This window comes from Lynx rufus, unplaced genomic scaffold, assembly GCF_022079265.1.
Source record: "Lynx rufus isolate CCGP_SWC_20201006 ecotype Redwood Valley unplaced genomic scaffold, mLynRuf1.p SCAF_3, whole genome shotgun sequence".
Taxonomy (NCBI): domain Eukaryota; kingdom Metazoa; phylum Chordata; class Mammalia; order Carnivora; family Felidae; genus Lynx; species Lynx rufus.
Window position 1 is genome coordinate 11,944,490 of NW_025814845.1, and position 26,476 is coordinate 11,970,965.

The 26,476-nt window shown below is 36.3% G+C and overlaps 1 pseudogene; it reads right to left on the minus strand.

Annotated features, from left to right (window-relative positions):
• Positions 1 to 821: 821 nt before the first annotated feature.
• The window catches only part of LOC124520487 (probable ATP-dependent RNA helicase DDX10), a 34,038-nt pseudogene continuing 8,383 nt past the window's right edge, over positions 822 to 26,476 (minus strand).

The following is a 26,476-nucleotide window of genomic DNA, read 5'->3' on the forward strand; positions in this document are numbered from 1 at the left end:
TTTGGAGCGGCTGTTATTTTAACTTGTTTCACTATTCTTATGTAGTTTCTGTGTGCACAAACATTTGGAAATGTGTATCAGGTTAACATGGCTTATTTTCACTGCAATAAAATGGCATTTAAAAAGCAGAAATCCAGAATTCTCTATTTTTTCCCTCAAAAATCTCTCAACAATTTACAATGCTTGTTTTGGTCCTCATTTCCTAGGTATGACTGCCATAACCCCAAACTCGTTGAGGATTTCAACAACAGTGGTTTATTTCCCCATTTCAAATAATGGCTGTGGGTTACATGGGGGCTCTGCTCCGCACATTTTCTCATTTTAGGATTCAGGCTAATGGAAAGGCCTCTTTCCAGAACGTGCGATTCTTGTGGCAAAGGAGAAAGACAAAAGAACTGGCAAAACATGCTCTGGATATACATCACTTCTGGTTATAACCCTTTGGTTACAGCAGATCACGTGGCCACGGCTGCCAATGGCGGAGGAACATACTGCTTCCGGTAAGACACGGCAAATGACACAGCGATGAGCAGGCGGGAACAACAGGATACTTTTCCATAGTATCTACGCATACAACAATTCTTTTTCTTCATTCCCTCCCATTTCTTTCTCCCCTTTCTCTTCTACCTTCTGCTTCTCTACTTCTTTTTCTTCTGACAGCAAAAACATTATAAAATCAGCTGTTTCTATGTTGCTCACGTATAAGTCAGGTAAAGTACAATTTTATGAGAAAATTTTACCTGTGGACTTCTGTCATTGATTGCATTACCTTTAGCATAATGTTATTTAAATATTTACTTTATAAAACTAGTATAATTTTCTCATACTTCTATCTCTTTTACAACCTGGAAAGAGAAACAATTTTATACGTTAAATACAGAAATCAGTGAAACATTAAAATTTAACTTCAAAACATTAATTCATTGTGTCCAATGATACTTTGCATAAACTGCTTTGCCTATGTCACGTTCAATTGTGGAGAGAAGTATTACCTGGCCTAGTTCAAGGGATAGTATTTTTACTGGAATAAAGTTAAAGCAGAAAATGCCCATTCGAATTAATATGTGCAAAAGTGATCTTAATGCATCTAATTCATGTTTGTATTCTACATGCCTGCCAAGGTGTCTGGTTCATAGTGGATGTAAAGAAATTATATGTCAAACTTTATTTACCAGCTCAGGATAATCAGACCCCATATTTAACAAATGTTTAAGAAAATGATCCTTCAGCTGTTTATTTTAATGAATGCCAGGCATCCTGTCAGGCACTGAGAATATGATGGAAAGCAAAACAGATTATTTCTCAGCCTGCAATAAATAAAGAGAAAATAATGCGGTAAATACTAAGGTTTAGAATTATTTGCTGCTTAAGAATTTTTAATAGGACAATTAATCTAGCTGGAAAGATAATAAAATGATGACTGAGGTAAAATCTGAGGGAAAAAAGAGTTAGCTTTGGAGTGGGGGAAAGGGGGAGAAGGTGCTCCAGGCAGGAAACACCAACTATGAAGGCAATATGGCAGGAGGGGACACAGAGCATCAAATAAAGCCGGTGTGGTAGACCATAGGGAGAAGGGGATGCATGGAGTGAAATATTGCCATAGAGATGCAATAGATGGGGTACTAAATATTAAGATTGTGAAAGGTATTATCTTAAGGAAAAGGGGAGGCCACTAATGTGTTTTAAGCAGAGAAACATGAATATATAAATAAATATAAATATATAGAATATATATATATATATATATATATATATATAACAAAAATAAGTGGCTTCAGACTACAATTGGGTAGAAAGGTAGGCAAATCCTCCCCCATATTTTGTAAAAATAACACACACACACACACACACACAGAAATAAAGCAAAAAATAAATCTTTTCAGTGATTTGGAAATTAATAAAACCAAAGGCATAAAATAGTATGAGAAGTATTTTGTTTAAAAAAACAAAAAACAAAAAACAAAAAAAAAACTTCTGAACTTCTCACCAGAAGAGTGGGACTCTGTGATATTCTGGCTCAAGGCTGTTTCCTACCCATCCACACCCCCACAAGACAGTAGATATGAAAGTTCTACCAAAGCATGGCAAGACATGAGGAACCATAGCTTCTGCTGCCATCAAAAGGCACTATTTCAGTTCATAGTGGTGGTGATGCCCACTCTTAATCACAGGGAAAACCAAGGGTTCTATTGGCCCAATGTGGTAATCGTTGAACCAAGTGTATAGGAACATGCTTGAGGCTTGACTGAGTCTGAGAAAGAAAAGACCTACCAACCACACCTCTGACCAAATCTGAAGATGCTCACATGCACATAGAAAACCAAAAAGGGCTCAGTGGAAAGTAAAATCTAGAGTAGTTGTGATAATGATCTGAATTTTAATGAACTTTTCCACATATGCAGATATATCTCATATGCAGCACACCAAAATCTTACCGACTTGAGGTGGGTGAGCATAACTTCTGTCCAATTATTAGTTGATGACTAAAGTATACTAACACTGGGTGTATTTTAAAAAATATATTAAAAGAAAAACCAAGAATAATAAAAATGAACTGAGCAAAGATATCAATAACTACAAACTGAAGAGGAGACAGATTTCATAGATTTAGTCCAAGAAACTATTAAATGAAGATAAGAAAAGAAATGAAATGAAATCACAAACAAAAACCACCAACAATCTTTGTGTGGGAAAAACCCCACAAAAAAACAGAGTTGTTACAACTACCTTATCTAAAATGTCCAGTTTCCAACAAAAAATGTTGAGATATGCAAAGAAACAAAGATGTGTGGCCTGGACCAGAAAAAAACAGTCAATACAAACTGTCACTGAGGGGATCTCAGATGTTGCACTTGGCAGACAAAGACCTAAAGGCAAATATAAATGTGTTCAAAGAACTAAAGAAAAGCATATTTCAGGATTTAAAGGAAAGCATGACAACAATAAATCAAAAATAGATATGGTAAAAAAAAAGGATTATAAATTAAAATTAAGAACTAAATTAAAATTTAAGAAAGGAAAAGTACAGTAACTGAAACTAAAAATCTGTTAGTGGGATTCAACAACAGATTGAATAACTAATTAAAAATCTTCCTCAAAGAAAAGCCCAGGCCCAGATGGTTGCACTGGAAAATTCTATTCAGATATTTAAAGAATAAATGACAATCTTTCAAGAACTCTTACAGAAGAAGGGCACGCTACCTAACTCAAAACTATGACTCAGGTGTTACCCTGATAACTAAAAGTTCACAAGAAAAGAATACTACATACTAATATTCATTATGAATATATGCACAAAAATTCCATATCAAGAGTTATCACACCAAGTCCAGCAATCTACGGAAGGATTAGATGCCACAGCCAAGTGAAGCTTATTCCAGGAACGCAAGGTTGGTTGAATAACCAAAAATCCATGTATATTATATACCTTATTAGTAGAATAAAGGACAAAAATCAACATGATTATCTCAATAGTTGCAGAAAGAACATTTTAAAAATTGCAACACTCATTTATGATAAAAACTCCCCTCAAAATTGGAACAGAAGAGCACTTACTCAACTTGCTACAGGGCATCTTCACAGGTAACATCAAAATTATTGTTGAAAGACAATATGTTTTTTCTAATATTTGGAATAAAGGGAAGATGTCTGGTTTGTCAATGTTACTGAACATTGCTAATTAAGGTTCTAATCAGTGTGATAAGGCAATAACAGAGAGTGAGAGGGAGAGAGACAGAGAGATTCATATTGGAAAAGGAGAAGTAAAATGTTTATATGATATTGATGCTCTGAAAAAAAATCCTAAAGAATCCATGGGGATAAGGATGGTTCCTACAAATTTCTTGCTATACACTAGCACTGAAAAACTTGAAGTCGATAAGCAAAACAGTTCTTGTTATAATAGCATCAAAGATAATAAAACTCTTAGTTATAATAGAAGATAAAATGCAAGATGCGCTGAAAACTACAACACATCACTGAGAGAAATTAAAGATGATTTAAAATAAATGAAAAGGCATTTCATTTCCTGGACTGGAAGACTCAATATTTGTTAAAAGATGATTCTTTTCAGATTGATCTATAAATTCCATGCATTTTCTTTAAAAATCCCAGTAGTCTCTTCAAATGGAAATTGATAACTAAACTTTATATGGAAATTCAGAGAACTAAGAGCAGTCATAACTCTTCTGAAAGAGAAGAAAGTTGGAGAATGTACACTATCTGATCTCAAGGCATACTATATAAAAGCACAGTAATCAAGGTAGTATACTGGCACAAAGATAGGTATAGAGAATAATGAAACACAATTGTGAGTCCAAATGATGCTGAGACAATTGCAAATCTCTATGCAAAAAGAAGGAGGAGGAGGAAGGAAAGGAGGAGGAGGGGAAGAGAGGGGAAAAAGGAGGAGAGAAACTTAGATCCTTAACTCACACCATATGCGAAACATTAACTCAAAATTGATTGGATACCTGAATGTAAGAGCTAAAACTATAAAACTTCTAAAAGAAAATGTAGGATAATCTTTGTGACCTTAGGTTGCTCAGTGAATCCTAAGATATGACCATGGTAAGAGAAAAATTCTACAAATTGGACTTCTTCAAAACTAAAAACTTTTGTGCCTCAAATATACCAGTAAGAAAATGCACAAACTAAAAGAAAATATCTGTAAGTCATATAACTGTAAAAGGTTTGTATCCACAATATATAAAGAACTCTCTCAATTTAATCATAAGTAGACCATCCACCCGATTGAAATAGGCAAAATTTTGAATGGACATTTCACTAAAGACTTCACTAGTGAAAGCTAGTAAGTGCATGAAAATGCTCAACAATATCAGCTATTAGAGAGACACAAATTGAAACCACAGTGAGGTACCACCACACACCAACTACAATGACTATCACCAAAAAGAGAGACAATACCAAGATTTGAACAGGATGCGGAAGAAATGAATCTTTTGTACATTGCTGCTTAGAATGTAAAATGATACAACTCTTTGCAAAACCAGTTGGCAATTTCTTAAGTAGTTACCATTTTCATAAGATCCAGCTATTCCACACCTAATAATCTTCCCGAAGAAAAGAAAACCTATGCTCCTAAAACAATATGTACACAAATGTTCATAGCAACATTATTCATAATAGCCAAAATTTGGAAACAATCCAAATTTCCACCATCTGGTATATGGATAGACAATATGTGGTAGTATCCCTATAAAGTAATGCTATTTATCAATAAAAAGGAATGAACTACTGATACATACTATAATATGGTAGAAACTTAAACTATTATGCGAAGTGGAAGAAGCCAAACACAAAAGACTGCATATCGTATAACTGAATTTGGTGAAATGCCCAGAAAATGCAAATTTGTAATGACGCATAGTAGATCAGCCATTGTCTCACATTGTTAGTGAGAGTCAGGACTAAACATACACAGGTACAAGAGAGATTGGGAGTTTATAGAAATATTCTAAATTGTGGTGATTGCAAAATACTCTATGAATTTACTAACAATTGTTGAATTACACAATTACAGTGGAGAACTTTTATCATATGGAAATTGTAACTTTATGAAGCTATTGAAAAATGAGTGACTACAGGGAAGAGAACTGTTTGGTGGGTGGTGGATAAAAGATTAACTACAGAGGATTAGCTAGGAATATATTGCACAAATCCAGGTGAGATTAAATTGAAAGCACCATGTATATACATCGGTGTGCAGAGGTAGAGATGGAAGTGACCTTAGAGAGCTTTGTCTTCCCACACTACTGGATTTTAAATTAAAGCTCAATACGAGTAAGCGAGTTTTCTATTTTCAAATAGCTAGTTACTGGAAGAACTAAAACTAGATCCTAGGTCTGTTGAAATATCCAGTGTGCATTGTATAATTCATTTACTCAAAAACTGTTAAAAACTCAGCTGAAATTGTTAAAAGCAAAGTTTTCTCTTTAAAAACATTATTGCTCTTTAGAATTGGCACAAAAAAGCAAATGCTTTTGTATGAACTCTGTTAGAATGGGCTCTGAGTACATATTGAGAAAGAAAATAAAACCAGCTAAAGGTGTTTTTTTGGAACTTTAAGAAACTTGAATGCATTTTTTTTCCAAAGGAAACATAATGAATACCAATTTGTCTAAAAAAAAAGAAAACCTATTAACAGTGGAAAGTATTCAGAATGCAAGTAATTTCCTTGAAATAATAGGCAAGATGTAAGCCTGATCGTGTTTGTTCCACCTGGCAAATTAGGAAGGGAGTTTGGTGGGTGGGGGTGGGGAACAGCGATGACACATCAATGATATCAGTCAACTCAGTAACAATTTTGGCACTCAGTTTAATTTATTAGTTTTATAATGACGATTAAATCCATTTGAGGCCAAAGAAAGAGTGAGGATTCCAAAAGCCACAATTCTCCTAGGAATAAGATAAGCAAATTTTAGTTTATTTGCCCTGAATTACTGAATTGTATTTCTAGAGGGAAAAGAGTGATCTATGCTCAACATCTCTGAAATTTCAAGGTGACAAGGTGAGCCTGTGAAACACTAGATGCCTGGAAAATCAATCCAAGGATTTCTTTTTTCCAGTGAAGCAGATGATATTTTAATAATTAACCTACCATCAAGTGACACCTACTATAATAAAAATACCTTTCTTACAATGAATACTAGAGTTTAATATACAGTGCTATTCTTATTCTATAAGCACCTACTTTGGTGAGGGTAAGTCTAGAGATTGTTAATGCTATGCTGGCTGACTGAGAGGCTTTGCATAGATTCAGATCTTCATCATAAATGTTCTTTTATTATGGTGATCATAATCCAAGTTCTCTAGATTATAGTAAACATTCCACAGGATGGAAAGATTTGAAAGCGAATCCTGGTAACATCACTAATTATCTTTGGAAGCTTAGGGAAATTGTTTTAAATCTTTGAACCTTAGTATCTCCTACTATAAAATGGGAGCAATTAGATTTATCATCTTTATCTCAAAATACCTGTATTTGATAGTTTGGTCTAGGCTATGTTATGGTAAATTAAAATAAAATAAAATAAAATAAAATAAAATAAAATAGCCCTAGCATGTCTATGTCTGTGATTTATTTCCCACTCATATAAAGTTCAATCTAAATTGCTGGAACTATTCTACTTTGTAGCTATATTATCTGGAATATGTAGTCTCCAAGGTCACAGTAGCAGGGAATGAGAGAGAGGTGAAGGAAGCACACTACCTCTTAATTGCCTCAGTCTGGAGGTGATGTACACCATTGTCCCTCACATTTCATTTGCCAGTAGTAATCACATGGTCCCAACAAATTGCAGTGGAAGCTGGAGATGTGGGAGGCTGCTTGATGAACACTGTTATTGCTCACCATCATTGATGACTCTAATAATAATAATGATAATAACAATATAGCTAACATTTACTGAACATTTACCATGGGCATGATGGTGTGTTAAGTGCCGAATAGCCTTTATTTAATGGAATCTATTCTACAGTCCTCTCTGAAAAGTACTATTATGCTTCCATGAGAAACCGGACGTTTAATCGCTTTGTGTTTTTGCCCAAGTTTACATAGTTAATAAGCATTGAGGCTGGTAGTCAGATTCAGATATGTCTGGTTCCAAAGTTTCCCCTGTAAACCACTATGCTATATATTACAGAGATCCATGAGGCAAATGTAATTCTCATAATGCCAAATGGAGTGTCATTGTTGTTTTAACTTTCCCACGGATGGTCCTTAGACCACTATGTAGGATCTAAATTCAACAGTGGTGGATTCAGGTTCAATGAATTATCATGGGGGTTAGGAGTGAGTGATTTCTCGTATAAAACTGTTGCTGGCATTGCCAGCACGCCCACCCCAATTGTCATTGACGCATTATCCTATCTTGTCTCAATACTCACTCTAGGCCCAAAGCAGATCCTGGCAAATTCAACTCTATTCCCATTGTGGGAAATGGATTACATCAGGCCTTGCAAGCTACAGTGGTTGGTGCCTTGGGAAGCAAGGACTATAACGACATGTGGCATGTTGAAATCAGAAAAGAAGGAAGGAGAAAAAAAGGGGCTACAAAAAGTGGGAGAGGAGGGGCACCTGGGTGGCTCAGTCAGTTAAGGGTCCGACTTTGGCTCAGGTCATGATCTCACAGCTTGTGAGTTCAAGCCTGTGTCAAGCTCTGTGCTGACAGCTCAGAGCCTGGGGCCTGCTTCAGGTAGTATGTCTCTCTCTCTCTCAGCCCCTCCCCCGCTCATGCTCTTTCTCTCTCTCAAAAATAGACAAGCATTAAAAACATTTAGAAAAGAAGTGGGACAGGTAATAAAATCAAGTGATAAAATCAAATTTATCACTGATCTCCAAACTTCATCTTTGCTAGGCCATAAACTAAGTATCAGTTTTCAGCACATATAGGGAACCAGGTGGAATAGTGATTAAATCTTCGCGAGACACCTTCTTCTGAAGTATCTTGGTGCTATAGCCTTTAATCTTGCCCCTAGAAAACAAGTAGAGTTATAAGAGCTGATAACAGTTTTTCTTTGAGGAATGTTTTCAAAGACTAGCAATTTTTAAGTGAACGTGTTTTTATATCTGTTTTTGAAGTTAAATATTGTTGATATTGCTTATGTTAATTGAAATAAACTGGTGTCAATTGTTTTACTATTATGTTTTGTCCTTTATGAAAATATAAATTCTTAACGAAAACATTTTAATAGCACAATTGCAAGCCAAAGTGACAGACCAACAGGTGTTATCCTGTTGATATAGTACTTTTCAAATACAACTAGATACTATTTTAATTTCTTGATTAAAATCAGATTGGAAAATGATGTCTGCCATTTCCACCTTTCTGAATAAATACTGGCTTCTGTGTCATTTTTCTTTTACCACATAACAACTCACCTTTACACCACCAAAATGGCATCTACCTACAGAGATTACGAAACAATGTCATATGCTTTAACAATGGTATTTAATGAACATGCTGCTGCATTGAGAATGTTATAATAGAGAAAGCATACTTGCTATGATACTAAACGATCTGTAATCCAGAAAGGTAAGCTATAAATGAATAAAATATTCCTTGTTATTATTTAATGTAACTCATCCTTCCAGGCATTCTATGCACAATGCCCTTTACATAAATGGAAAGAAGAAGATGATAAAGCAATATCAATTTACATAAATGCTAGCCCATTAATAACTTTGCAGATCAGGTTGAGGTCAAGTATTCAATTAAGTTCCAATATAATGATGGTTCTTTCTGCTAGAAATCTGATTCTCACCTATCCTGAAAATCAAATGATCCAATCTTGGGAATTAGTGGTGTCACAAGCAATTAGATTAACATGTTTGTATTCTGCAGTAAAAACATTGGAAGAAAAAATGCTTTTGAAAAACATTAAAATTATATTAAATTTGATTGAATTGTAGAAGCAATTCCTGAAATGTTGTTCCTAACTGACAATTCATTCTAAAAGCTTTATATTATAGAAGATATTTATAGTTAGATGAATATATGTTTACTATTGCCTAGCAGTGAGTTTTTTGTTTGTCTTTCTTCCTTTTTGATTTTTTTGTAAACAAAATGTATTTCTTTCCCTAGGCTCTGGTTGTAAATTAGCATTTGAATTCAAATGACAGCATGTTCCTTTTCTTTTCCTGTACAATTCTTGTCACAAATGTGCTGTTTTTAATGGCAAATCAGCTAATTAAAGACAGTGTGGTGAGGAAAATGAATGGAGTTAATTGAATTAGTATTAAAACACTTAGTAATTAATCACTTCTTGCATTGCAATTATTCAGAGCTTAAAATTGTTGGCAAAGCTTATTCTTATCCATATGTTTTCTCAGTATTACTAGCATTTAAAAAAAAAACACATTCTAGGCATATCCTAAATGTGCAAAAGTGTGCAAAGGAATCATGACTTCATTTAAGATTTGTGTAAATCTAACAGAATTCATAACGTTACTAGCTCGTCCTTAAGATCCTATATTTAAGTGTTAACTTTCCTGTGGAAAGTTAATAGATACTGAAAAGAGGACTCTGGGACAAAATATTAGTGCAAGTACTTGCCTTGAGTCATTACTTTCCCTTGCAACTTGTGGGCTGCTTGCTGAACACCAGCTGCTCTTCACTCTTAGCATCTCTGAGTTCTAGGAAGATTTTGGCCTTCAGGTCCCAGGTATTTGAATGACTTTTCTCCTTACTCACCCTGCTTGCCTGAAAAATCAACTAGTTCACATCTTGTGAACCTTCCCTCTAATTTGTGAGTCAGCCTAGCGAAAGCTTTCTAGTCTCTAATGGGTACAGCTCTCCTTTGGAAATACAGAAGTTAATGGAAGTAAGACATATATGGTATTGACAAATTGGATAATTGCAAATAGAAGACTGGCAAGGACAGTTGTTTATTTAAATCACTTTCAATTCTGTTGCAGGAAAGTTTAAAATTTGGGCGTACATATCAACGAAATATGTAACATGATTTCTGTACACATTTGTGATGACATTTTTCATTCGTTCACTCACTCACTCACTCATTCAGTTAATAGTTCTATACTGGTGGGACCCAACCCTCAAGCCTAACTGAGCATCTGAAACCTCTCTTGGCTATTTTAAAATAGACATGTCCATACCTTGGAAGATTCTTCATTTGTAGGCCCACAGTAAGTCCAGACAACCATATTAATATGGCTATATAAAAGATGAAAGAATGAAAAATGCCAGAACTAAGAACCATTATTCCAGATGTTCTTCTAGGCACTGGGAATATGAAGACCAATAAAAATGGTCCCTGTAAGATCTTACAGTCTAGAACAGTTATGAACCACTGAGTGAAATAATGATCCCTCTTACACATGGCACTGAGACTGAACAATTAACCACAGGGATATATCCAGTGGTTGAGGAAGTTTCTCCCAGAATCATCTTTATTTCTAAACTTCTGAGTTTAAAATGTAATCCAAGTACATTTGTTTTATTGTGTACACAAGAATATTGGGACTGATTAGAGGTAATAGCAAGAAAAATGCTTTCTCAATTATACTCGTAGATACTTGGAATTAATATTCAAAACCACATTTCTAAAATTTATTAGACTATGGCATATGGATGCCAGGCCCAGGTTTTATTCACCATTTTATTGTGACACCAAAACAGTAAGAGACACATAGAAAACACCCAATAAATAATTGTTGAATTAATGACTGAATGAATAATGCATCTGCAAAATGATGATTACATTGGTTATTGCTTTGCTTTGACTAAATTAATTTTGCTAATGCTCCCCCATTCTTTTAGTGAAAGTCAAGGAAACCTTTCAGTATTATAAAAGTGGTTTTCTGAATTGCTTCCCCAAATCATGACAGTCATAATGGCTAACAGAAATAATTTTCTCACCTGCTGAGCAAAGTACCTCACCTCTTTAACAATCTGTGCAAAGTCAAATGCTATTGCTGCCAAGATGAGATTTTGAATTCCACAAATCTTGGATCCTTCTTTCTAGAATATATCCAAAACAAGGTTCACAAAACCAAGCAAAACGCTGTCAAGGCAATTACCCTGCTGCTTTCCAATCCCTGACTGTTTTAGAACGCAAATAGCATTGGGAACCAAATCCCATCAAGAATTAATTATGGAATTAGGTGAAAATGACAAGGATGATAGAGAATTTGAGCCAATTTGGAGAATTAACTGAAGAATTAAAACTACAGTAATGTGGCAACAATTGAGAGGATTTATTGTACTCACAGTATAGCTTTTGCCATGATTTGAGCACATGAGTAAACAGTGAAATGTCTGACACTCTAATTATCAGTCCTCAGACAGAAAGGTGAGGGAATGACCTATCAGGATCAACTCCCAAGAAAAATAATACCCCATGCTCATCTAATGTTGTTTGTACAGTGCTGTTATAATCTGAGCTCTGCTCTAAGCATCTTGTGAATGTTGATTTCTTCCCCACCACCCTGTGAGGTAAGTCCAGTTATTAATTCCTATTGTTTTTATGGATGAGTGACAGATCAGGAAAGTGTCAGAACCAGGATTTGAACCCAAGCTTTCTGGCTCCAATGCCTATGATTTTAACCACTGTGCTAAAAAAGGAGAGTTTCAAAACACCCTATTTAGAAGTTCCTACTCTTGGCTGTACAGAGATGATAAATCAAATGTTTTATATATCATCCAGCTTTCAGAAAATTTTGTCATGTTTTCAAACTCCTCTGCCTTCTATTATGACACTGGTTCTCCATTACTGAAAAGCCAGCCTAATCAGCCTTCATTTTTCCCTCCAGAATATAGTAACGTTATTATATCTACTGTTAATAAGGACCCACTTAAGGCTGAGATATTTGAGGCACAAATGTGCACAATAGGCTCTCAAATAAACTGCTGAGATTCCATGACTCTGTATAAACACTTAGCAGTTTCGGTGATGATGTCTTTGACAGTGTGTTAATGGTGGGAATTCTTTTCAACTGATGGCATAAATATATTTGGAAAATGTCCCTGTGTTATGGGATGTCAGCTTAGAGAGAGAACCACTAAATGAAAGCAGGAGCTTAATGGATCAGGTTGTGACTTCTGAAAAAAAAAGAAGTAAAGAATTTAACAGAAGACTAAATTCTACTTGTGTGATTGTCTCAGCTCTCTTTGAATAGCAAAATTTCAACTGCATCCAGGTAGTCAGTCACAAAACCCAGTAAGAATCTTTATCTTCTTCTCAAGCCTTCTTAGACAGGCTGCTTGTCCTAAAGAACTGAAAAATCTCTCCTCTTTCCTCTTTGGATTAACCAAAAGAATAGAACATGTAGGTTTATAAACTTGGCATGAGGTCTTAAAATTTGAACTTTGATCATTCTGGTCTTCATTCCGATCATGGCCTTGGTTGTCTTCTACAGGTAAGGTGTGCCGTGTATGACTCACAGGAATTCTTTCCCTCTCGACTAACTAGGCTGCAAGCTCTTGAAAATGTGACATGACTCTGGCATCTCCCAGATGCAGTTGATAATAACCTTCACCTGCAGGCTTAGTCTGGCCAAATTCCTGACGACTTGTGAACCTCTGATCAGCAGCAGGTTTGGCATTCGGATCTTACCTTCTTATGTTTCTTCCTTTGGCTGGATTTGTAACTTCGTGGTTTAGTTTCTGGGTTGAGTGCTCCACTGCCCCTCTGAAATGGAAATCTTTCTTGAGTCCTAGATGGCTTGCCCCTTTGCCATCCTTGATTTCCTGGTTTTGCGACTCCTGGTCACTGGAATCTATGTGTGAATAGTTTAAGCTTAAAGACCATAAACACCTTAGCTCTGCCATTTCTAGACTTTTATCTTATTTATTATTTATCATGGAATGCTTGGCCACTGAAGGCAAGGGAATCCATTTGTAAATCAAGGGTGTGGCTCCATGTTTAACGTTTGGTTGTGAACAACTTTCCTGCTCTTGCCCCACTGTCCCCTTCCACCCTACATCTTGGTGAGCTATAAGAAAGCCTACTTTCTCTCTCCTTTGGGGTCAGTTTGAAGATCAAAACTTGCTCTTCTAGAAACTCTCATTATGTAAGAAACCCTTCACAATTCCTATCTATCTATATCTCTCTACATCTGTCTCCTCTGTCTGCATCTCAATTTCTCTGCCCTAATTTATGTCTCTGAAATCTCAAAACTGAATTAGTGTACCAACTTCCTAGCTAATCTCTCTGCTTTCCTTGACTCCTTAGAGCATGCCGGGACCAAGGTCCCATAAATACAAACCCAATATGACACTCCTATTGAAAATTCTCCAATCACTCCACATTTTCTAAATATGGCCTCGTAGGCATTTCAAGGTTTGGACCTACTCATGCAGACTTACTGCCTGCTAACTTCCTCTTCACCTTTCATACTCCAGCAGCAATGAGATGCTTATATTTTGTCTATACCTCACCCTCTTTCCAACATAGCACACTGCTTTTTCTTATGTGTATCTCCTAGCTAATCCTTTCCTATGCATGGACCTTTTCCTACCCCTGTCTCCACAACCTGCCTGGAAAAATTCTACTCCCACTTATCATTTAAGACTCAGATTGGAGGTCACTCTAATATCTCTGCTGTGACCCCTCTATGCTGGGCTATGTGTTTCTCTTCTGTATGCATTTCACTTATTAGATTCTGTAGCATGTTTTGTGCCTACCTTTACCATTAGACTGTGATGTCCTTTAGGGCACAGGCTATGTCTCATAAATCGCTGTAACTCCAGCACCTAGCAAAGTTCCTGACACATGGCTAATAAACTTTTATTGCACAGGGAGTCTTCAGGCTGTAAAATGATTCACAGGAGAATTAATGGAGAAGTAACATGGTCCGAGAACTCCTCTGGGAATCAGTGCTCTGTGTCATGCTGGCGAGGTCCCTTAACCTTTCTGTGCCTCCATTCTCTGAGCTGAGAAGAGACCACCTATATTTTAAAGTTCTTTCCAGCTCCATATTTCTATGAAATACAGACTCTTCATGCTGCATTTACGTTTTTGACTGTAGAAATTTAACAACTCTCTTGAGATACATGGCAGACACTACATACAGAGTTAAGAAGCTATTGTGAACTAAGTCATTTACACGTGTAAGTTCCCCAGGAAATAATGTAAGTGAATGTACATTGAATAAACAAATACATTTGTGTAACTTTTTATAATCTTTAACTTTATACAATCATTTATGTATATATAAATATATAATTTTCTCGTCATTACAACTTGCTTCTGCAAACTTGGCCACTCTTTCCTTGACACTGGATTTAGAAGCTGCTTTCTTCTGTGCTGCTTCATGCTCTTTAAGGTCCAACCCAAACATTGTGCCATTTCACCTTGAAGAAATCAGCATCATATCTCTTCCTCCTCCTCATCTCTGTCCGGGAACTGCATAGGACCTTCCTTGATCTTCTCTGTCTCGTCAATGTTAGCAACGGATGAAGGTTGACAACCTTTTGCTTTTCCCAGTTGCTCTTTCATTTCTTCCTCATCTACTTTCGATTCTTCCTCTTTGTCCCTAATACCATTAGCCAGTCTGTACTCTGACCCTTCTAGTCCTTTACCCCCTTTCTGAAAGATGGACATTTTCTCAATGAAGTGAGAAAATTTCCACTTCGTCACTGGTGAGGGAGGAAGTTGTTGGCACAACTACTTTGTTATCTTAACTAACAATTCTTTGGTGTTTTTTTTTTCCTGCATTTTGTGAAGAAATCTTACCTGTGATGCCACAGCAAGACCAAGAGACAAGCCATATTCAGGTATAGATAACTTATCCACATCAAATACTTCTTTATTCTTCATCAGATATGCTGAATGTATGTGGGGGACAAAACATCTTCGAGCCTTCTCTGTTATTTTTCTAAAAATTTTTTTTTAATGTTTATTTTTTTTTTTGAGAGAGATTGACATAGTGTGAACATGGGAGGAGCAGAGAGAGAGAGGAAGACACAGAATCTGAAGCAGGCCCCAGGCTCTGAGCTGTCAGCACAGAGCCTGATGCGGGGCTCGAACCCATGAACCGTGAGATCATGACCTGAGCCGAAGTCAGACACTTAACCTACTGAGCCACCCAGGTGCCCCATTTGAGCCTTCTCTTTTAAATCTTTGTCTTTTTCTAAAAACAATTCCAAATTTATTTTTCCTAAACATCTATAAGTTTATCTGGATTGGTTTTGATTTCCTTCACAGGCACTTTCTTCTTGAGAAGCTGCTGAACCATTCCCTTTTTCTTCTGAGAGAAGCAAAACTAATAAAGCTTTGTCATCCTCTCTGTATCTGGCCATTCTACCTTCTCTGCGGATGTGTGTTGGCATTCTTTGGACAATCAAACCGAAGAAGGCAGCTCACAGCCAGGAAGTCTAGACCTTGGCTGCAATAACAGTAGCAAAGAGCACTGCAATTCTCGTGCAGACAGATTCATTATAAACTTCCATTCTGCTCATCGGCTGCTGTCAAACATGGAGGGCAAGAATAGAGGAGCCAGGATGTAGCTGGCAGGACAGTCGATACACACACAGAATCTCTTACAGCTGAAGAAAGATACAATACTTTTCCTCTTTAGGTGGCTTCTCAAAGTGGAACATAGCACATTTATTTTATTATATTTTGTTTTATTTTACTGTACCTCACAAACTATGTCATTCTGTTTCAAAGTGACCCTGGGGCTGCATTTTTCTTTTTCTTTTTTTTTCTTTAAATTTTTTAAGGTTTATTTACTTTTGAAGGAGAGAGAGACAGAGCCCGGGCCAGGGAGGGGCAGGGAGAAGGAAACACATAATCCAAAGCAGGCTCCAGGCTCTGAGCTGTCAGCACAGAGCCCAATGTGGGCTCGAACTCATGATCCGCGAACTGAAGTTGATGCTTAACTGACTGAGCCACCCAGACACCCCTGTATTTTTCTTTTTCATAAACCCACATACACATATGTGAGTTTTAGTCAACAGGGTGAAAAACCCACACAAACATCTGTGAATGTGTGTGTGTGTGTGTGTGTGTGTGTGTGTGGTGGAGAGAGTATATATAGTTCTGATAACCTATGTACTAAAACCAAAGCATTATTTATTTTTAAAAAGTTTTTTTTTCTAGAATTTACTGAGTGTCAAGACTTTCATTATATTCAGTGGGCAGTCTAATCATTAGTAACAACTATATCAAAATTATCAATGAAGTTATACTTTTCCATACCACTAAATACTTATTTCTTCAGCATCTGGGGAACTTTTTAACTCATTTCTCTATGTTTCTGGTAGAATATAAGTTCTGGAAATTCACCATTTTACTTAAAATTCTGGCCCTGCATTTCCTACTTCTGTGGCAAGATATCTGACTTTCCTGTAGCTTAGATTCCTCTTCTATAAAATGGAGATTAATATTAGAGAAACTACACATAGATCAGGGTAGGTATACCATATGAATTACTACATGCCACATGAAACAAAAATATAAAAAAATTAAACAAATTAGAATTGCCTATCATACATAATATACTCAAAATATTATTTTAGTAGATTCTTGCTAAATATATGGGGGATAACATGAAGGTGATAAGCATCTAGACAATAAGAATCAAGGAGATAAGCCATATAAACAAAAAGTCTACTAAGAGGAAAAAATAATGCCCTTATGGAGAGGTGAAATGTATTATAAGGATTCAAAGTTGAGATATATCACTGACATTGAAATTTTTCTAAAAATGCATTATTGCTTAGCCAAACAAAGCTACTACGTTATATATTGTGCTTCATGCTGGAAATAGAATGGGAACAAAACATCTAGTTCATTCCCTTGTGGTACTTAGAGAAGATATACACTGAATAATTTTTTTGCATTTATGAAATTTAGAATGATAAAGTTTTATATCCTATATAAACACATAAAATATAAATCCAATTTAATCTGTGTGGAAGACAGGGAAGATATTACGGAGGAAGTAACTTTTTTGACTGAAACCTGTAAGTAAATTGTTACTGAGTGCAGTAAGAGGTGGGTAGGAGGAGTAATGGAAGAAAAAAAAAGTTTATTAAAATCAATAAGATTAGTAAAAAGTAACTCCTAAAAAGCCAAAACCAAAAAACAAACCTGACCCATATCAAAAGTCTTTCCATGCTTTTGGGGATCATCCTTACCACTGTATCAGAAAATTATCATAGGGATGCCGGGGTAACTCAGTCAGTTAAGCATCCAACTTTGGCTCAGGTCATGGTCTTAATGTTTGTGGGTTCGAGCTCCACCTTGGGCTCTGTGCTGACAGCTCAGATCCTGGAGCCTGCTTCTGATTCTGTGTCTCCCACTCTCTCTGCCCTTCCCCTGCTTGAGTTCTCCCTCTCAAAAAAATAAATAAAAACATTAAAAAATTAAAAATAAAAATAAAAAATATATAAAATAAAATATATTTTATATATATAAAATATAAAAATAGAAAATTATCATGAATAGCTAATGCAATCAAACTTTATACAATGATAACAACATATTCATATCAAAATTTTAAAATAATTATCCTACACAGTTTCTCATTTAAATTTGACAGTTACTAGATGACTTCCATATAAATGTTTTCATTTTACTAAAAAGCTGAATGGTGTGTAAAGCTGAATGGTGTGTGCAAAGTCACACAGCTGATATTTTCAGAAGTCATGTGATCAAACTCTAGATACTGAAGGGTATGCATTACAGAGAGACCTGGCCTCTTTGTACTGATCAGGGCTCAATCTGTAAAGTGAATGGTGGGAAAAGCTGCTCATTCAACAAATACCTGATATTTACCTACCAAGCACCAGGCACTGGCTTAGGTGTTAGGGATAAAGTAGTGAACAATATAAGATACAGTCCCGTCTTTGTGGAATTTATCTTCTAGAGGTGAGAGGCAGAAATTATACAGGATTCATGGGCAAAATATGTAGTATGATGGTGGTAGTGAGGACTCAGAACAAAAATAAAACAAGAAAAAGGGATAAGGAACATTAAGAGAAATCTTAGAGGGGTTATAGAAAGCCTCACTGGAATGGTAACATTTGATTAAAGCCCTGTGGGAGAGGAGGGATAGAGTCCCACTGAGATCTCAGAGATGGGTTTTCCAAGTAAAGACAATGAATGTGCAAAGACCGTAGGCAGGAGGTGTCTGAGGCCAGGTATGTGTTTGTGGAACAAGGAAATCAGTGTGTTTAGAAGAGAAGGAACACAGGGAGAGTAGCAAAAAGAGTAACAAGGGGCCAAAATTCACAAGAATTCTTAGGGCATTGCAAAGATTTTGGCTATTTGACTGAGGGAGACAGGCAGTCATTGCAGGGTTCAGAGCAAAAGGATGGTATCTGGTTTCCATTAAATAAAAATCACCTCGTCTGTTGTATTGCCACGAGACTCTGTTGACAGAAAATGTAGAAAAGTCAGTTAGAAGGCCATTGGAATAATCAATGACAGTGGATATGGTCAGTGAATAGGAGATGGTGGAACAGGATCAAATTCTGGATATCTTTTTAAGATTAAGATGACAGGATTTGACTTAGGACCAGATGTGGGGTATGCAAGGAAGAGAGGCGTCAATGAAAAGCACAGTATAAAATGTAATAGGTCATATTTCACCCTCCTTCATTTGCCAGCTAGGTTTGTGAGTATGTGCTGCTGTTGTTTACCTTGTTTTTATCGTTTTTATCTCTTTGTTGTTTTTGTAGGAGTGGTCCGAGAAAGAATAGAGAGTAAGAAGGGTGAGGGAAGTTAATGTTACTGGGGGTAAGTTCAAAGAGACTGTAAGAACTATATTCCCAGCAAACTTGCAATAAAAATATCATTACAGTAAGCAGGGCCCCATTGCTTATTCTGTTTTTCACCTAAAAAACAGTTATTGTCCCATAGGCAGAAATTACAGGAAATGGCAGAATTGGGTTAGATGTTCTATGGAATTTGGTTGATTATAACAAAATCAACAGTAATTATGCAGACAGCATCCTCTAACAGATACTAACAGCTGATTCATGCAAATCATTTGGAATGTTTTTATTCTCAATATTTCACCTGGAATAAAAATGAAGTATTGTGCTTACACATGGAAAGCCATGCTTATCAGTCTGCATTTTTCCCAAACCTGGAAGTTGAACTGCTTTGAGAGAAAACACCTTGAAGTGAGTACTTGGAAAGTGTACTTAAGGAGTAGCGGGACAGATATTAGTGCTGAACAATGACAAGTATGACATAGGTGCTAGACTTCACACTGAGGGGTCACCGCACATGTTATTTCACAATGGCTGCCTCAGTAGATGAGCTGACATAGCAACCCACCGCCGGTGCCATAAACAATTGCCAATTTCATTTTACAGGAGTCACATGGATGAGTTGAACCAGAAGAAGTGATGATGATAGATGAAACTGAATATGTATGACTCATTCAGAGCTGCCTTATTAGTCCAGGGGAGCTAGCACGGATTCAGCATTGCAGAGCCCAGGTTCAAACCTCAAGGCTGCCATTTATTAGCTAAATGAACTTGAGCAGACCACTAAGCTGGTTTCCTCACTTTATAAAGGAGGAAATTAATGTAGACTTGCACTGGAGAACCATGTGAGTCAAATGAGACAATGCATGTGTAAAAATGGTTAAAATACTGTATAAATATTTGATGTTATTACTGAACAGGCTTTCCCTTTGGAAAATGGAAAGGAGAGAATAGGAATGAGTTAGCAGTTATTGAAAACTCTCCTTGATCTCAGGGATTGCCCACATGCTACTCCATTTAACGTAAACAAGAATGGCATATCTCTATCTTGCTAGCTATCCACGCATCCAAGAATTCTGTTGTGCATCTTGCCCACTGTCACTGTGTATGTTAGAGTCAAGATCCAAATTTAGGTCCATCTTTGCTCCCAAGCCTGAATAATTCCTATTATACTAAGTCACTGCCTGTGAATTTTACTCGGAGCCACACTGTGTTAGAAATGGAAGATATAATAGAAATCACCTTGTGGAATGTTTTTCAAATATTTAGCTGTAAAGTCCTATTGGGAGGCTCAATATTTGCTAGAGTAAGGCTGCCCTTATTAAAGCAGATGTGGGGACTCCAAAATGACTTCCCAACCTGGCTTTCCTCCACTTTTCCTCTTGGGATTGTGGAAAATGTAGGGTTTGAAATATATGAACTAAGCTTATCCCCCCTCAGTTTAGTGACTAAAAAGAGAGGCCAAATGAGTGTAAATGATTTACCCAAGAGCACAAACATTTTTAACCCCAAAACAAGAACACGGAGCTCAGTTCTGTGGAACTTTAGTAACATATGCACCCATAGGCTTCCTGCAATAGTCCTACAGCACTGATATTTGAAGGATCTCATTAAATTATATTCCTATTTCCCATCCAACTTCTGAACAAGTTAACATATATGAAAAGGATTTCATCATATGGAGATAAAAACATCATTCACGTAATTGGTGGAGCTGCTGGAAAAAAATGGCTCATTGTATGGTAACAAAAGACTTTTCCTCAGAATCAGGGCTTACCTTGTCATAGGTAGGACCCCCCCCACACACATACACCAAGGAGGAACTTTTACCAGTAAATTTACCATTATGGACAAAACTGGACCAAAATATAAGCTTATTGGAGACCATACTCAAAAACCGAATGGTTAGGGGGTTGAGTTCTGACCACCCAGTTTCTTTTTCATAATTTACCAAATTATCCATCCTCCATGAGAATACACACACATACACCAAGGAGGAACTTTTACCAGTAAATTTACCATTATGGACAAAACTGGACCAAAATATAAGCTTATTGGAGACCATACTCAAAAACCGAATGGTTAGGGGGTTGAGTTCTGACCACCCAGTTTCTTTTTCATAATTTACCAAATTATCCATCCTCCATGAGAATACAGGGACAGTAAGAGTTCAGTGCTATCTTAATATAAGACTCTTGTTATGAAACAACACGTCAGAAATATCGGCTTGTGACTTTACATAATGCTCTTCAAAGAGCAGAGATCTGAGATTACACATAATAGCATATAGTTTTATTGTGTTTAAAATTCTGGCTTTAATTTCTGATTTTTTGTCATACTATTAAATATTTACATTTTCATGAACATATCCAAGTGTTTGAGTATTTATCAAATTTATGAATGTTCTGTATTTCTTGGTGGTTTCATAATTTATACATGAACTTATTTCTGAAACTAAAAGTAATCGCAGTGACATGTTATAGAAGGCAAAACTAAATGTGGATAAAATCTTGAAATAGTGCTTTTCTCTCTGATCCTGAAAAAAGAGAGTCAAAGTGGTTGTCGTATCTTTAAAACAGAAGACTTCCCAAGGTCAGGGAAGAAATTGGAGTCTTGGAATTATTGAGACCATGCAGGACTTATGAGAATCATATAAAGAGCCTGTGGATAGATGGTAATTGAGAAAAGAGGCTTGGAGGTAAAAAGGGATTTGAAACACACATCCTTCAGGTAATGTTAAAGAGTTGTTGAAGATCCTAAGTAAAATTCCAATACATCTTGAATCTATGATTAAAAGAAGATTACGAATTGTCCCTTGAAAATAACGATTCAATTTAATTCAAAAACAGGTTTAGCATTTGGGAGCAACAATTTAAAAAGCCTTCATTGAAAAGTCAATGCACTGTGGTGATCGTGAAGACCTTCTTCCTATGTAATTATAAGGTATGGTTTCAACAGCTAGGAGTTCAAAATAAAGTTACAATTATTTTAATATAAAAATTAATATAGATCTAAGCTTTAATGGTGAAAGCTCTAAAGAGCAAATTATATATTTTTTCTTATTATTCTCCCCTTTCTTCTGAATCTCAAGCCTAACTTCTATCACTAAGAGGCAGATCCCTCTGGTGAAAAACCCATCTCTACTGACGATGCTGTTGTCACTACTTCAACTCATCCTCCAACTCTGAGCTTCAATATCACTTCCACAAGGAGGTCTCCTATGATCTTCAAATAATAATGAGTTTCAGAAAATAATGCTGTGTTTCTCATATCATCCCAAGATTTCTCCTCTCCCTTTGATCTGAGCTTGTAATTTTGTTCATTTGGTGAGTCAGAAATGTTTATTGGGCATCTATTACATGTAAGACATGTTTCTAGGTTCTGGATATACAATTATGAATAAGACAGACTAGACCGCTCTCCTTATGGAATACACATTCTAGAGGGGATACACCATGCCATCAAGGGTCTTAATACTCTGTTTTTCCTTCTGATATTTGCTAAACTTCTACAACAGTGGTTAATATTTTGTGGGTTCTCCATAGATATTTACTAGCTAAATAATGAATAAACAAGTGGAAATTACGGGGAATACATTAATTAATAAATAATATGTAAGATATTGATAAATTCTCTGCAAGGAATTACTACTGAGTGAAATAATTGATAGTGACTGACTTATCCTAGATCGGTCGTTATGAAAGACCTCTCTGAGGTCTTGACATTGACGCTGAGATATTCATGACAGAAAGAAATCAATTTTATGTGCTATTATCCAGAAATTTTCATGTTCTCAGAAAGTCCAAGCAGTGGTTAGAGGCCTGGAGTTTGAGATATGTCAGAAGAAGAGAAAGGGAGAGAGAGAGAGAAGAGAAGAGAAGGAAAGAGAAGGGAAGCAAAAGAAGAGAAGAGAGACATTAAAGTGAACTAAGGCAACAAGCTTGAGTAAAGAAGTCATTTGAAGTGGATCTTCTGGGTATAATTGTCACTATGTGGATGAGAGATCAACCATCTGAATTCCTTTCTCACAAAACTGAGAACAAAGGTAAAATAACAGTTTTACATCACCATGTCCTACAGTTGTTTTACAACAAAGAATAATTGAACCGTGTCTTTATAACCACTTCTGCATTCACAGAGCTCCATTACTGGCCTGTATTAGGTGAGAAAGAAAAATTGGACAAAGAATAATTAAATTGAATGAGGAATCACACCACTTCCTGCTTCTTAGATTCTCTAAGCTTCAGGCTCTTTCTTTACATGTAAAGTAAGGACGCTACATAATTTTCAGTGATTGAGAAAATGAAATCATCTAATATGTAATGTGTCTAATATTGTGCTTGCACACTATATGGTAATGGAGGTGGTAGGAGTCCTTTGTTGATTTCATTCAGTTTTATCCACGATGCCTAAAGCATCACCTATTATACATAGTTCTCGTTTGTATTTTTTTTTTAATGAATGAGGGAATGAGTACATAAAGTAATCTACCAGATCCTGTTCAAGTCACTAGGACCATGTACATCACAGTGGCTCTAGATATTCTGTCAGTTCTAGTATAATAAGTACTATAGTCATAACCTGTGCAATGGACTATATGAGTCAAGAGTGCAACGTCTGATTTTGTCTGGACAAAGAGAGTCAGGAAATATTTTACAAAAAAAAAATAAAAGACTTGTTCTATCTTAGAGCACACTTAATTGATGATTATGAATGCATCAAGTAAGCACATTTCTAAAAAAGGAAATTTTGTTTTTGAACAAAGACAAAAACGAGACTGATAAATCACATGTTGAGGGACTTGATGACTGGGGTTGGGCATAAGATAATGTGGAAGAATGACATGGTAATCAGAAAAGCAGAAATCTGATGATGAAGGACTGCACATTTCACAACAATGAGTTTGACCTTCATTGTATAGGGAATAGAGAGACACTTAAAAATTCTATTCAGGGGTCTGGCACTTTCTGACTCTTGATCATTGTGAAGAATGGATTGGAATGCTTCAGATGAAGGCAGTCTAGCTAGGAGGCTGTTGCTATTATCAAGCAGGGAAATGATGCTGACCTGAATGATAGTAGTGGCAGATGATTAGTAAGTAAGGGACAAATATGGGAAAAAAATTGTAGGGATAATTTATAGGACCTAGTTGACTAATTATATATGGAAGTTGAGAAAAATAGTAGAATCAAGGATGATTCATTTTGATTTGCATTACTGAAAACATGATGATACAATCAAGAGAAATTTTTGTTTAGTGCAATTTTGGATATTGTGGTAATCAGATACCGTCTTCCATAATACGGTAAAACAACCAACTTAAAAATCTTAGTGACTAATGAACCCTGTATTTTTCTTGCTTACATGACTACATGCTTGCACAGGATTGCAGGCTGTGGGTAGAGCATAGGTCTGTTTCATGTGTCATTCATTCTTCTTGGACCAGATGCTATCTGGAGCATTACCTATATCGTAAAAAATGCAGGAGCCCAGGATAAAAAGGAGAAACATGCAGTACCTCTTAAGGTATAGGTACATAGCACACATACTGTCATTTCCATCCACATTCAACTAATTGGTAAAATGGCGAAGCCCAATATCAACAAAGCACCAACACACACTTTGTTCACACCAGGAAACAATACATAGTCCTATAACAAAGGACATGGATACACAATTCTAATATATGGAGGGGAGTGAGGATTTGGAAACAATGGCCAGTTGATCATGACAGTAAGTTAGTACATCAAGTGAGGATATCCATGAGTGTAGCTGAATGGAGAAACACTAGAAATTTCCACACAGGGTCTCTTTCTTGCCCCAAAGTTTCATTACTCTCACTTCACAGTGCTTTGAACTTATTACTTTATGGGGTTTTCTATACTAAGTTACTTTTTATATCACATTCGATTAATTTTTGGACTACTGCATGTAAAGAAAGCTGCCATATTACAAAATGCAGCCAAATGTCTCCAATACTAGCAAGCAATGAATGATGGCAAGTGTAGATGCATGTCAGTACCCTGTAGTCTCAAAGGTTGTTCCCAAGAATGAACATTTTTCCTTAAAAAATCAATCCCATTTTGGCTTCAGTGTGGTACTATTTTTCTAATGCTCAAATTTGGATTCACAACTGTTCTCTTACTGCCTGCAACATGACCAGCACCATGAGGAAGGAGGTAGATAACTTTGCTAAGCGTTCAGGAATGAAAAATCAAGATCAGTCTAACTCCTCTTTGCTTCATAATCCAGGAAGTGACCCTTAACTTGGCTCCTAGACATAGGAAAGGTGATTGTATACACGTATCTGAGAGTCCACCAAAACCAGTTGAAATTCATAGCCAAGAATAGGGGACTCAGAGTTTTTTGGTCAAACGTTTATAGTAGGCAGAATTAGGGCTTCCCAAAGATGTTCATGTTCTAATCTCCAGAACCTCTGAATATGTTAGGTTATATGGCAGTGGAGAATTAAGGATATAAATGTGATTAGTTTCACTAATCAGCTGACTTAAAGAGATTACTCTGTATTATCTAGGTAGGCTCAATGTAATTACAAGATGGTCCTTCAAAATAGAAGAGGGAGGCAGAAGAAGACATCAGAGTCAGTAAGGGATTTGGAAATGCTGACCTCCTGACTTTGAAATTGGAGGAAATGGACATCAGCTAAGAATACAGCTGGTCTCTAGAAGTTGAAGGAGGTAAAGACCAGATTATCCCCCAAAATCTTTGGAAGGAAAGCAGCCTTGATGGCACCTTCATTTTCACCCAGTGAGACTCATTTGAGACAGCTCAGCTTTAGAACCATAAGACAATGTGTTTCTATCTTTTTAGGCCTCTAAGTTTGTGGTAATTTGGTGCAACAGCCATAGAAAATGCATGCAGCCTCTAAATCTTTTGCTGATGACACTGATACCAGAAATACCAAACGCCTTCAAAGAAAGAACTCCTCAACATGAGATTAAATTTAGCCTATGGGTAACCACACCGGAGTGCAATAAGATAATTATATCTCTGACAAAGATACAGCCAACAAACTAATCAATCAGGTTTTTCTCCCTTTAAACAGTTTACCAGTCTTTTCTTCCAGAATTCCTTCAAAAATACTGACAACACTGAGGCAAAAACAACAAAAAAGATATCCATTGATTAGCCAGGTGCTAGTAATATGGCTTCCTTCCCCTCTGGCTGGAAGATAGGATCTATTAGGGGAAAAATCTAGTCTTCTTCAACTAAGGTACAAACTTAATGTATCCTATGGGATTGTAAGCTAC